We start from the raw sequence: 11,826 nt of genomic DNA on the forward strand, positions 1-11,826 counted from the left end.
ACCCTTTCCTTCTCAACTTGTTTTCTGGTCATGTTTGTGCAGGAATAGAAAACCTGACTAAGACAGTTGCCTTGGTCATGGTATCTGTTCATAGCAGTTTAACAATAAAACCCCTGGTCTCCATTTTAAGACTTATTCTAGCTTGGGACTGCACAGCTTTTGTACTGTGAGTTCTAATATATAGCTGCTCTTCTATGTCCAGAAAATACTATAGTATATTCATCTCAAATCTCTTGCTTTTTCAGTCTTTCCTCTGACCCTTCCACAATGATCTCAGAGCCCTGGAATCAGGGGACTGGAATGTATCTTCCCATTAGAGATGAGTATTCTTTAGTCTCTTATTTTCTGTGAGTTGCCTAGTTCTGTTCAATGTGTTTTACATCACCTACTGCAATAGAAGCTTCTCAGCTAAGAACTGGGGGATGCATTGATCTATAGTTATAACACTAAGTGATTAGGAGTTAATTTAATACCATGTGTCTTTAGCAACAAAATGGTATTAGGTTCTCCCCTGGGGACTATGACCTACCTATCCATAGGTTCTTGGCCTGATAATGGTGCCTGTTATGGGTTTCATATTGTGGAGTAGGACTTAAATTCAAATAGAAAGTGATTAGTCACTCCCATGGTATTTATTACAGTTATTACTGAAGTGTGTGGGTTTCATACTTGGGTATGATTAATAAGAACTGGAAGCTTTATCTTTACGAACGAGCTTTCAAGTCCTATGCAAGGCACCTGTGTTTGTTGGAGTTCTCTAGAGGAACAGAATAGGTAGACAGATATATGAATTATTAGAATTCCTTATAAGCTGAGGTCCCAAGCAGGTCGGCCAGCGGGGAGCGCCGTGGTCCCCGCCGCCTCCCAACCCGCTGCTTCCCACCCTACCGCCTCCGCCTCCGTCTCTGCCTCCTTGGGGCCCTCCGTGTCTGCGCAGCTTGGCCCGAGGGTCCCGGAGGAGCAGCTGAGCGCGGGCCCTGCGCGGGCGTGGGGTGCAGCCATGGCGGACTGTGCGGGAGCAGGCGCGGCGGGCCAGGCCTCGGGATCGGCGGGGGGGGGGGGGTAAGTTAAGGGGGGCTCCACTGGGGCGGGCGGCCCTGTCAATCCTGCTTCGCTGCCTCCGAGAGACCCACAGCTCATAGCTCTCATAGCGTGGTCTGTTTGACAGCTTCCGCCGGGACTGCCTGGCCGACATGGACACTAAGCCAGCTTACCAGAACCTGAGGCAGAAGGTGGATAATTTTGTGTCAACACATCTGGACAAACAGGAATGGAATCCTGCAATGAACAAGAACCAGTTGCGAAATGGGCTGAGGCAGAGCGTGGTTCAGTCAGGCATGTTGGAAGCAGGAGTGGACAGGATCATTTCTCAAGTGGTAGACCCTAAACTAAACCACATCTTCAGGCCACAGATAGAGAGAGCAATCCATGAGTTCCTGGCTGCCCAGAAAAAAGAAGCTGTGCCAGCTCCCCCTCCAGAACCTGAAAGCCAGGATCCTCCAGTGCCATCCCAAGATGCTTCCTAAGAATATGCCCAATACCTTTGGAAAGCTCTATTTAATGAAGAAATGGATTCCTGTTTCATCCGAATATAACTTTAGTCGACTATGTCATTACTGACGTCAGGATTTTGGACTTGACTGTGGTGGTGTCCACATTGGATGGAGAGCAAGATTGCTAGTGTAGGACAGTTACCCGTACTTGCTCGTGGATTATGTCACCTTTGACCAGCCTGTCAAAGGGTATGACCCCAGTAGACACTACAGACATTTAAGCACTACAGTGACATGGGCTGTCCTGAACGAACCTTTATACTTGAACAGAGACACTGCATGGGGATGTTAGCACTTGCGCTCTGTGGTATGCAGAAGCCAGGCTGGAGGCTAGCTGGTCAGGACAGCAAGAGTCAGTGGGACCAGCTGTTGGACAGTGGGTTTTGATACTGTTGCTAGGTTACAGACTGGAACATGTGGCAGTTAGCATCATAGCCTTAAGGTTGTGGTGACCTTCCTAGTGGTTTTCTTTCCTTGTCAGAGGTAGTGTTGCAGCCCTGGAGTAAGTAAGGAAGCTGAGACTTGGGGTACACAGAAAGCCCCACAGCTTCTGTCCTGGTGTCTCCCTGTCACAGGGGTGAGTCACTCTGGGTGAGGTGCTTAGTTCTCATGTTTGTGTTTTTAGAACAAAACCTTCTAATAACTAATGGATGTTTTACAATAAAGTCGTTTGATGATCTTTCAAAAAAAAAAAAAAAAAAAAAGCTGAGGTCCCATTTGTCCAACAATGGCCCAACAGAAAGCTCAAAAACACAGGAGTTGTTTCATCTGTAAGATGAATCTATGAACTGGTCTTAAGTATGTGTCAGAATCCTAACGAAATAGGTTCTAATGATAGTAAAGGAGTAGACTTGCCAACCAGAGTGAGGAAAAGAAGCAAAGCTTTCTTCTTACATCTCCTTTATACAGGCTGCCAACAGAAGGAGGGGCTCTTGTTAAAAGTATATCTTCCCACCTCAAAAAATCCAGTTTAAAGTTCTTCCTAGTTACAATGATTTAATTAAAAATTGCCACATAGGTGTACCCAGACATGTGGGTTTTAGCTAATTCCAGATAGAGTAAGATGACATAAGGTCTAGCCATCCTAAGTCCACACCTTGTTAACTTGACACACAATCATAGCTCCTTTAAAAACAATAACCTCAAAATCATGTTTAACATAATATAACTATGCCCCCAGACAGCTACGGGCATTGTAGAGTTTAGACTATGTGGCTATGTCATTTGAAGTACATTCTTTCAGCACCTAAAAAGTTATGTAATATACTTTTCTTAACTAATGTTACATTGCATGATTTTAAACACAAGTATTGATATAAATATTCTTCTTTTCTTTTTTACTTATTCTTCTCTTGTATATTACACCCTGTCCACAGTTTGTGCTCCCTTCTCTTCGACCAGACACCATCCACATCCTTTTTCCACAGATCTACTCCTCCATTTCCCTTGCGAGAAGAGCTGCCTCTCAGGAATTCCAACCAAACACGGCATAAGAAGTTACATGACTGAGCACATTTGCTGTTCCCTTTTCTACAGCTTGACTCAGGTTATGAGAGAAATGGTACCACATATAGGATGCTGACTCAAAGCATAGACCACATCTGGAAGAACACTGTTCTACCCATCCAGGCTACTGTCACCCATTCTAGGGCAGGAAAGATGGGTGATCCATTAAGAGCACTGATTGCTCTTCCAGAGATCCTGAGTTCAATTCCCAGCAACACATGGTGGCTCACAACCATCTGTAATGGGATCTGATGCCCTCTTCTGGCATGTCTGAAGACAGCTACAGTGTACTCATATAAATGAAATAAATAAATCTTTTTAAAAGGCCATTTTATCTTTCTATCAGAAAATGTGCACCAGTATGGTGAGGAACATGCCTAATTTCGTTTAAGTGAGTTTCTTGGTCACGAGCAATAACGTGGGGAATACCTTGATGGTGGATAAAGGATTATGGTAGTCTATGGAAGGTAGTTTTGGCAGAAGCATTATGTGTGGGAGAGGCAAATCAATAACCAGAATATGTATATACTCTTATATGGACAAAGTATTGTCATTTCCATGGAGGAAATGGACTAATGTGGACAGCTCTTACGATGCTTATGCCACTGTTGTCCCAGTGATCATATCTTCCCAGGCCAGTTATTACTGTAGTGTGTAGATTTCATAGCTGGGTAACACAGGTTAGTGTTGGAAGCATCATACTTACTGACTAGCATTCATACTGCTGGAGGGTGCTATGCAAGCTCTCAAAGAAATAAATCTATGAAAGGTTGACTAGATATACTTTACAAACCTGTAAAATGTATCACTTTATTGTCTCACTCTGAAATTAACTGAAGATGAGATTATTTTTTCCTTAGGTACTTGATAAACAATTGAACCTGTTAACATTTTTATGTTTTGATTTTAAGTACAGATAAATCTCAATAATAAAATTGGGGCTTTTCAAATGTAACATTTTATTATAGTCATGCTATCTTGCTTTTTCTAGGCATCTACTCATCAAAATTGTCACTTACATGCTGCTTCCTTTTAGAAAAATTAATACTGTCAGTATATACTATACCCCCTTTTGGCTCTTGATGGTAATTCTATCCAACCATTGCCCAGTTTTTTTTTATCTTGAATATGAGTTACAAGACCTTTAGAAATTCATGGATTGACTTTCAATAGGATTTATTTTTCCCTCTTTGTTTTTGCTACTAAGTTCTTGCTTAATTACATTGTTTATTGACTTTGCTGTTTATGATTTAAGTATTACAGAATTCATTAGGTCATTTTGTAGCCTGTATTGTGGTGTGGTCTCTCTCTCTCTCTCTCTCTCTCTCTCTCTCTCTCTCTCTCTCTCTCTGTGTGTGTGTGTGTGTGTGTGTGTGTGTGTGTGTGTGTTTGTGTGTGTGTGTGTGTGTGTGTGTGTGTGTGAACTTAATAGGAAAGCTAAAGAATAATGAAAATATTTACAAAAGAATCAAGTGTGAAATTTACTATGTTTTATAAAAAAATATGTCAGAACAGAGAATCTGAGGAACTTTGGATGGTTTATATCTTCATGGGGAAGAAAGAAATAAACAAAGTCAGGAATATCCACCAGTCAACAGACGGACAAGAGTGTGGAGAACCCAGATGCTACCTTCATCTTTCAGAAGCAACCATGGTTTTCACATGATAGCCAAGAGCAACTCTAGAGTGGACTTTACCAATGTCCAATACTCATCTGGTTAGTTGCAAATCACAGACTTGGTGATTCTCAGAAAGAAAGGACTCACACATGAATACTATACAGCCAGCATCTGACTATCACAGATAGCCTCTGGGACTTGACTATATGCAGGGAGCCTTAAATGAGGATTTGAAGAACAGAAGTAAGTCTTACTTATTAGTCACCATTTCTAAGGTGAAGCACCTTTAGGACTCCAAATGCATGTAAGAGTCACCTTGTTCTCCAAGATATTTTCAAAGTTTATTATCCTTCCAGTCTCCTCATTCCTGGTTAATTACTGTTCTATGCTATCTGTCTTCTCTGCTGATAAAGGCCATTGTAAGCACAGCTTAGGAAAAGTACTAGAAACAAATACTGTATCCAAAGTCTTGTTCTTCTCTCTACTTTTACCTTCTCCCACCATCTCCCCTGCTTCTTTGGTAAAGAAGTGCATGATAATCCTTTTCAATACATTTTGAAATGAGCATAAGCCTATAAATCAATATTAAGAGGGTTTCTAGCATTCAAAAAATCCTGAAACAAATATTCAACATTTAATAACAAATACAAGAAAGAAAAATAAAAAGAAAATATTGTACTATACTCATATTAGCATACAAAACGGTCCATTTATTTTATTTCATATGATTAGTATTTTATTCACTATTAAGATTATAATATAATTTTATGGTAATACTAGTAAATAAAAATAACTTCATACAAAACATATCTTTATGTTTGTAAGAAATTGGGAATCTTGTTTTTACCATATATTAATATGATAGTATTAACTTTCATGAAGAATTATATGTTTTGTTTACAATTAGGTTCAAATATCACTGCAACACTTTTTTATCTGGATTAGATCAGTCTTAGTTCTATTAATTGTCTAATGACTATGTAGCTTTATAAAGTAGTGTTTAGTATTTGATGTTTAGTTACAATGTGGAATGATTAAATGAGGCCAATTAATAAATCCATGCCTCCACATGCTTTTCTCTTTGTAAAGCTATTTGAAATCTAATGATCCAGTAATTTTGAAAAATTAAGTATTTTAGTATTGTCATGGTCTTTGTTCGGCTCCATTATCACAGCTATAATGGATCTCAATAAATAGGAATAAAATTCAAACTCAGCCATCATTATCTTGAGTGGAGACAGCATGGGTTCTCAGGCCAGAGGAATCACAAACCGACAGGGACAGGTGTGTGAATGCAGGCACAATGTTCACATGAGACTGTATACACAAAGACTAATAAGTTCAAGTAACTTGTAGACACCACAGATAAATGGCTAAGATGGCAGGACAGACATAGGTCATGCCTGTATTTATTTCCACTGTCCAGACTCACCCATCTTCGATACTGAGGACCTAAAAATGTTATGTTCAAGGATCACAAGGAATTGAACTCCTCTGTCTTTGTGTGTCTCTCTGTCTCTCTTTCTCTCTCTATTTGCTATCTATCTATCTATCTATCTATCTATCTATCTATCAATTAATTTACTTATTGAGCTACAGTCTCATTGTATACCTTATAATCACCCTGCCTCAGCCTCAGGTTTGTATCACCACGCCTAGATTTGAGTTCAAATCTTACTTCATCCATTTCCTAATGCATTGCCTTAGTGAATCATTCAGAACTATTTTCTGAGACAGTAAGAATACCTATCCATGAAGCTGTTGAATTCAATTAGATAATAAATAAGAAGTGCCTGGCTTATATTGGGTGTCATTATTTCCTGTCATAAGTATTGCCCAAATATGATACATGCGTCAGGCTGACTAAAGTTGGGGGAGGGGCAGGATGGGTGCAATACAGAGATAAATCAGGCAGATATGGTAAAAAAAAAACTTATGAGGACTTAAAGGCAGAGGTGTCATTCACTGTTCTCATCTATCCCCACTGGGTGCCATAAGAGTTTCTCCCTCTTTTCTGAGCAAACCTCACATCCTGACTCATGGGCACACACAAGCCCCACCCTCTGCCACTGTGTATTCTGTTTTTGGCTTTTCCTACATGTCATAGACTAGCTAGGTCCATTCAGGGTGAAAAATGCAGGGGTGTGTGCACACAGTAAGTGCACAGGATTGTCCTTGGTTCTCTGCCCCAGCAGACTCACCTCACATTATCTTGGCCTATCCAGTGGGGATACTGCTTGGATGCCAGCCTACTAGTTAGCAAATCCACCGGCTCCCATCAATATTTCGTCTCTGTGACTTCTGTGACCTCTGCTCCTTTGGCAGCAGCCCCACCCCTCCTCCTGAGACAAGTCTCCTTTCTCAGTTTCCATAACATTGCCTCTTCCCATTCACCTGCCCCACCCCCATTATTTCAGCTCTGAGGTGCCTGCCTTTCCAGCCTCTTACTGCTTCCTTCTGCTTTCCCATACCTCTAAATGGAGTTGCAGCGTCCACCCAGATCATCAAGCCCTCTCCACCCTTCCTGCTTCCTTCTCCCCAACTATCATTCATGTATAACCTGTAATCTCCCTGGAACTAAACACCCAACAAAGAGTTCTAACTCACACTCTATCTTCTAGGTGACAGGGTTGGATTTTCACCTGCCTCTTCTGTCTGGCACATCAAATTCACCTCTTAACAAAACTGAACGCACTAGTTTCTTTGGCCAGCCTTGCTTGAGAATGTCTGTGCTGACAATGTGTCTGGAGCATATACTCAGAAAAGCACACAGCTGTGCCCTTAAATAGCTTAGAGTCTAGTAGACTTTTCTCCTCATCCTCATGTTTCTTGTCACTTCTGCCCTGCCTTCCAATCCATCCATCTGGCCACACAGCCTTGGAGTCATCCAGACACTTCCCTCCTGCTGCCTTCCCACACTATCATTTCTCAGCTCCAATAAAATCATCATTGTCCCAGAACCACTGGCTCTAATCATGGCCTCTCACTTCTTGCCTCTTGAGTGATCTCTTCAACATCTGTTTCCCTAGGCTGTAGTTGGTTCCACCTGCCCCCCACTAATCAATATACAGCTTCCATCATGGCTTGAAGTGTATCCCCCTCACTACCCTACACCTTACCCCAATTTGTTGAAGTCCTATCCCTTGGCACTTTATGAGTGTTAACTTTTGTGGAAATAGAGCTTTTATAGATGTAACTACGACATAAGTTCAAGCTGAGTCTTAAGGTGTAGATTGATCTTTAGTGCTATAGAAGTCATTGCAGGGTGAAGCAAGAGTCTGGTGAAGAGACAGATTCAAATCCAAAGGAAAGATAGTCTTGGGAAAAGTCAGAGATGGGAGAGATGCTGCCATAAGATAAGGATATCCTGCCCTTCCAAAAGCTAGAAAATACAGGGAAAGATTCCCACTACAAGCTTCAAGGGAACATGGTTCTGCAGATACATCGATCTTCATTCCCATGCAGTACTAGGGACTGAAGTCAGGATGACAAACAGGCTACTGGGTAATCCTTCCTCAGCTAAGCTACACTACAAGCCTTTGAACTTGAAGCCTCTAGAATAAATTCTCTAAATGAGAGAATACATTCTGTTGTTTCAAGCCACACAGTTTGTGGTGATTTATTACAGTCAAACTTCGAAATACTCAGTGGTTCCCAACATGAATTACTCTAAATCACATCTGATAATAGCTATTACTTCAAAGCATTATTTTCCTATATTACTTCATTCAAATTTCAGCACAGTCTTAAGTAGCTATTTCAATTTCATCCTGTTTTACTAACCAGGATACTGAGATACAGTCTAAATAAGTCCTTTGATCCACAGCCCTTGGACTGAGGTCCCAAGCCTGTAACTTTTAATCTCTGGTAATTTCATCTCCAGTCCAAATTGGTCACAATTTCTTCTTTTGTCTCTGTTTCCAACCCATTTCCTGCTTGTACTCTCAACTTTGGTCAACTTTTTGTCTGTTTGCTGTTTTTCTAAGGATCAGGTCAAATGCCACCTCACTAACAGGATGAGAAGGGACCCTCTCTGTAATTCTCCTCTTGCTACATATAACCCTGCTGTGACTGATCGCTGACAGTCCCACACAGCTTGCAGTGTGTGGCATATAACTGGCCTATTAGATACAACATTGACTGGATGCTCCTCCCCTTGAGGAAGTCAGCACCACCTTTGTCAAAGGCACAGGCTTTGTGGATCCAGGCTCCAGGGCTAACTGGGCTAGGAATCGAATCTCAGTTAATGTATCTGTTAATGGGGATGCGGGGTAAGAACTCATTAAAAACTAATTTATTGATTGATTTTATGTGCATGAATGCTTTTTCTCCATGTATGCCTAGTGCTGTCAGAGGCCAGGATTTGGGTATAGGAACCCCCTGGTACTCAAGTTACAGATAAGCTTGAGTACCCATGTGGTGAGCTCCCATGTGGTGCTGGGAATCAAACCCAGGTCCTCTGGAAGAGTAGCCAGTGCTCTTAACTGCTGAGCCATATGTCTGGACCTAAGGCTAACAATTCTTATTACACAGACTTGTGAAGATTAAAAAACATGTCATCTTGTGGAAAGCAGAGGCCCCTGGAATATAGGCTCATCTTTTGGAAATAAATGCATGGTCTTGGAGAGAGTCTTCTAATCCTGCCCCACCCTGGCAAGGTCTCTTAGTTCTAATATAGCAACTGACCTGTGGGGACCAATCTAAGGTCCTTTTCCAGGCTTTTTCATGAAAGAACTGAGAATTGAGCCTTCCCCAGTGACAGCTGGTGAACTTCAGAGATGTGGCATTGGATAACCACTTGGGGCCTGCTCTGTATGTCCCTGAGACTCAGGAAATCTGCTCTTGCTTTCTTGATATATTTAAACCTACTTATTATCACCTACTAATGTCTCTTTCCCTTCTGGTAGATTCCATTCTGAGTTTAAACTAATTCAAAGCATTTTCCCATTGCTCATAGACAAATGAGAACTGACTGATGAAGATTCTTCCCCAAAGAAGAATCTTGAGTGGTCTTTTATTCTACATAGTTGCTCTTTGTACCTGTCCCAGAGAGGAACAGAAGCCTGGCTTTATTTTCCATAGGGAAGATATGGGATGGCCTGGCTGGGCCTTGTATTCCAACCTCTAGCCCTTGATGCCACTGTGAAATTGTAAAATTCTTATTCATACTTCATACTCCCTACACCCAAATGAGCAAAACCCAGGCTGAGCTAAAACCTAAAGACAGGGAGAGTCTTAGGAAACCAAGACAACAGCTTACTATAGACACATGGAGATGGTAGACTTTAAAGATATCTTATAGATAACAAACATGGGTAGCAAAGGACTCGTTACAGATGATCCAAAACCTGGGATTAGTTAGCACATCTTCCCCTGGTGGCTGGCAGGTGTTGGGGGCTGTGCAGAAGTTTCTGTCACTGCAGATACCCGTCTAAGGTGAGCCCCAAGCATTGACTGGTATGGACTGGCAGTCAAGCCTCATACAGCTGGAGAAAAATTCATCATGAACTCAGAATCAAGTGACCTTTCTGCTAATGTACTAGAAATAATTGTCTATTAAAAAACATTGATAGGCTGGCCAGCTCTAGGGAATCTCTGAGCCTGAATGAAGACAAACTAGGGAAAAGACATCACCTAATTGGGTGCATACAAGGGAGTATAATGGTTGCCCCCTCCTGGATCCATATCCTCATGCCATTATGGGAATCTTAGTGAGCTGAGCCTTTATTCTGCAACTTGTTCAGATGTTCAGCATGCTCAGCTTCTGGGGTACAGCTACCCAGGCTCAGGGTTCAGGCAAGAGAGTGCTGCCTGCTGCACAAAGCCCCAGGACTAAGAGGTTAGGATGGCTCCATCTGCTTTCCATATGGGAACAATGTCTGTCTCTGCCTAAGGGGCCACCTCCCTCCTGCTTCATATTGTCCCTTTACTGTCTCCTGTTGTTCTAAGCCCCAGCTTGCATATTCCCCTTTCATAAGCCCCAAGGCAGGACACGGGAATTGGTTAGCATTTCTCTAGACTTGAAGCCCCCTTAACGGAATCTGATAACCTCTTCTAGAGTGTCTGAAAACAGCTACAATGTACCTGCATAAGTAAAATAAGTAATCTTTTATTTTAAAAAATTATTTATGTTATGTTATATGCTTTGGTGTTCCACAGTGCCCTGGGAGCCTAGAAGAGGTTATCAGCTCCCCTGGAACTAGAGTTACAGATGTGACTGAGCAGCCATGTGGATGCTGGGAATTGAATACCTGTTCTCTGGAATAGCAGCAAGTGCTTCTAACAGCTGAGTTATCTCTCCAACCCCAGCCCCACATTATTGTTTTAAAACACAGTCTCTCATGGACTTGGAGTTCGATGTAGAGTGAAAAATTATAAAGACCATTTTATGAAATATATATAGGCTTTTTCTTTACCCTAAACCTGAGCAAGAGAATGCAGATTCCAGAAGGTGGAACTGAATGTAAGATTTCAGGCCTTCACTGCCCCAGGACACATTCCAGGTGGAGGGCATTATCCCAGAATCAGAGGACACTTGCTGGATTAACATTCCTCAAGCCTCAGGGTGGGGAAGGCCCAAAGCAAGAAGACATTCCTGACCACAGAGAAAGATGCAAGTCATCTGGGTGGTTCCAAGAAGTAGCTAACTTTCCACTGTTCTTGGTTAAACACCCCCCCCTTTGAGGTTTTCCCAGTGTTACAGCCTACTTATGTTCAAAATTTGTAAAACAACTAATCATGTGTAACCGCACGAAAACTCCTTCCTTTCTCCACCCCATGCTATCTATCTATATCTATATCTATATCTATATCTATATCTATATCTATATCTATAAACCCTCAGCTGCTGGCCTTTTGTCAAAATTCTGTTCCTGTGTGGATGAGCAATTTTGACCTTGGCTAGCCAACTCTCCCCAATAAACCTCTGCTGATTGCATCCAGGTATGGTTTCTTGTGATTTTTGAGTGGCCGTGATTTCCTGAGACTTGAGTTAGGGTCACCTGAGTTTGGGGGTCTTCACACCACATAGGATAGCAAGAAACCAGGAAGCCCTGGGATCTACGTGTTTCCTCCCCAGCTCTGGGGTTATAAATTTATATGCTACCATACATAGGCATTTCCCACAGGCTTTGGGAGTCAAAGTCAAG

At 41.8% G+C, this 11,826-nt stretch overlaps 1 pseudogene; it reads left to right on the forward strand.

Annotated features, from left to right (window-relative positions):
- The first annotated feature begins 1,000 nt into the window (after nucleotides 1-1,000).
- Nucleotides 1,001-1,547, forward strand: LOC117717952 (biorientation of chromosomes in cell division protein 1 pseudogene; annotated as a pseudogene).
- Nucleotides 1,548-11,826: the final 10,279 nt, after the last annotated feature.

This window comes from Arvicanthis niloticus, chromosome 12 (assembly GCF_011762505.2).
Source record: "Arvicanthis niloticus isolate mArvNil1 chromosome 12, mArvNil1.pat.X, whole genome shotgun sequence".
Lineage (NCBI taxonomy): Eukaryota > Metazoa > Chordata > Mammalia > Rodentia > Muridae > Arvicanthis > Arvicanthis niloticus.